Source organism: Serinus canaria, chromosome 6 (assembly GCF_022539315.1).
Source record: "Serinus canaria isolate serCan28SL12 chromosome 6, serCan2020, whole genome shotgun sequence".
Classification (NCBI taxonomy): Eukaryota; Metazoa; Chordata; class Aves; order Passeriformes; family Fringillidae; genus Serinus; species Serinus canaria.
In genome coordinates, this window is record NC_066320.1 from 21,370,754 (window position 1) to 21,373,189 (window position 2,436).

Here is a 2,436-nt window from a genome sequence, read left to right on the forward strand (position 1 = left end):
TTGCCATTTCTCTTACCATTGAGAGCTGAGAGAAGCCCTTTGCTCTGGCCACTTCCTGCCAGCTAGACCTGAGCAGCATGAGTAATCCTGAACCTTTTTAGTTGCTCAGCCCTGTCACATTGGCCTGAGCATCAGGTTTTGCCCAGCTACTTCTATGCTGGGTGCAGAAGATGGTGTTTGGCCAAAGTGTGCTGAAGAGAGCAGGACTGAGGGTAGTGGGTACAGGTCCCATTGCTCACACTGCAAAGAACGTGTGGGTGAATGTAGCTGGCTTTCCCTTCCTCTTTCATATTAAAAAGCCTTCAGCCCTTTGTAATTTCTTTTTGTGGAAGCTTACATGCTGGAATTGCAACGCTTCTCAGTTCTGTATTAAGCTAAAGGGATTGAGCTTGTTTAGCCTCTTACTGCAGGCTTCTTTCTGGAGGCTGCAAATCCAGTTTTGTGGCTTTCTTATGCTTGTTTTCTTTTCCTTCTCCAAGATCCTTTTAAAAGCCTGGGATGGAGGAGGAGCTCTTGTACTGATACTGGTCCTATCTTGTCAGGAATGCTGTTCCCTTTATGCTTTTCCACCCAGGGCTCTCAGTGGGACCCTTGAGCCCCAGGACCAAGTTGAGGTGCTGCTGCTGGTCCTGCCAGCAGGCAGCTCACAGCCTGGCCTGCAGGAGAGGCTTCTCCAGCAGCACCTTGTTACCAGGAGCTACATCATCTTCCTCTGCTGCCTGCAGCATGGGCCTGATGCCCTCCCCCGAGAGCCAGGACAGGGGGAGACAGGCAGCAGTCACCTTCTGAGACACCAACACCTGTAACCTGAGACTCTAGACCCAGCAGAGCTATCTGTCTTCCTGCTTTCCTTCTCTACTTGGAGACAGGGCCTGGAGAAGGCTGTAGCTAATTTATTTGGGAGCTCCAGCTTACTCACTCTATTGTTCTTCATTTGCATGTTGGTGCTTAAATTAGCCCATGCCTGCATGGAACAGAAGAGCTTAATTAGCACAGAGGATGGTGTTCACCTGAGCTGGAGTCCAGAGAACGGATTCTACTGCAACAACAGCTTGTTAATCAGCTAATTAATCATGTAATGCAATGGAAACCCTCAGTGAGGAGATGTCATCCTGCCTGAGAAGGCTGGCTGCGAGTCAAGCCTGCTCCCCACCAGCAGCTGCCTCTGGCAGGGAGCTGAGCTGCATCTCGGGGGGCCTCAGGAGCCTGAGCATGTCTCTGACATGGGGCAGGTGAGGGGTGGTGGAGGTGGGGGTCGTGCCTCCCGCCCCTGCCTGCCACAACTGCTTTGCAGTTACCCGTGGAGAGGCACCAGCTGGGGACCTCGAGACGTGCTTGGCTTTTGCTGCTCAAGCTGGGAGGTGGCTTGAAGGCTGTTTCTTCAGCCAGCAGGCTCTTAAACCATGAAGTACCAGTAAGGAGCCACACTTGCACATGACATTGTCACGAAGGGTTCTCAACCCATGCTGGATATCAGCTAGAGGAGAGGCTGGCAGGACTAACACGTGACCGTGTCCCCCAGTGCTGGCTGGGACAGTTGCAAATGCCCACCATGATTGTTAAAGCTTAAGATCGGGGACAGATGCTCCCCATGGGGCTGTGCCCACCCACCAGCCAGATGGACCACCCCATCCTCGAAGCACACTGCACGGCCTTTTGGGGTTCCCTGTTCAGAGTTGGGATTCCTCACACATGCTGCAGGGATGGAAAAACCCTCCTGGGGACAGCAGTATAAAAGGAGCTTTGGTGTTTAAGCTGAAATGATTGGCAACAAGATAATTAGGTGTGGAGTTTTAAATGCCAAGGGACCACTCCAGCTGCAATCTAGTCAATTAAAAAAATATTACATTAATTCCTAGTCCCTCAGCGCTCCATTCTAGAGTTTCAATTGTTTCTAAGTTGTCTTTCTGTAGTTGCTTCCTGAACACTGCAGGTGCAGCAAGTGTAGAGGGCCACAGGGACCCTGGTGTGAGCACTCAGATGCTTTCACCCACAAAGGGGAAAAACACGGAATAAAACTGCTCTTCCAGTATCTATGTTCTCTATTTGTCCTTGATGGAGACAGTGATAAAAACACTCAAGTCGAGATGGGAATTGCAGTTTGCGGTGTAACTCGTGCTTCTTGGAGCAGGCTCGGGGTCCACCAGGCACAGCGTGAGTTTTCCTGCAGTGGAGGGGTTACGGCACCCGCTCTGCTGCCGCGGCTCCCGGTGCCTGGCGCTCAGCGCCGCGGGCGGCAGCCCCGAAGGCCTGCGCCGCCGCCTACAATTCCCAGCAGGCAGCGCGCCGCACGGGCGGTGCTTTCCCCACACCCGCCCCCTCGTGCGCGCGGATCGGCCGTTGCCCGTTCAAACCGGCCAATAGCGACGCGGCGGTGCCGGCGGCAGCCAATGGCGTGTCGTAGCGCGGACGGGGCGGGGCCGAGGGGGTGGTGCG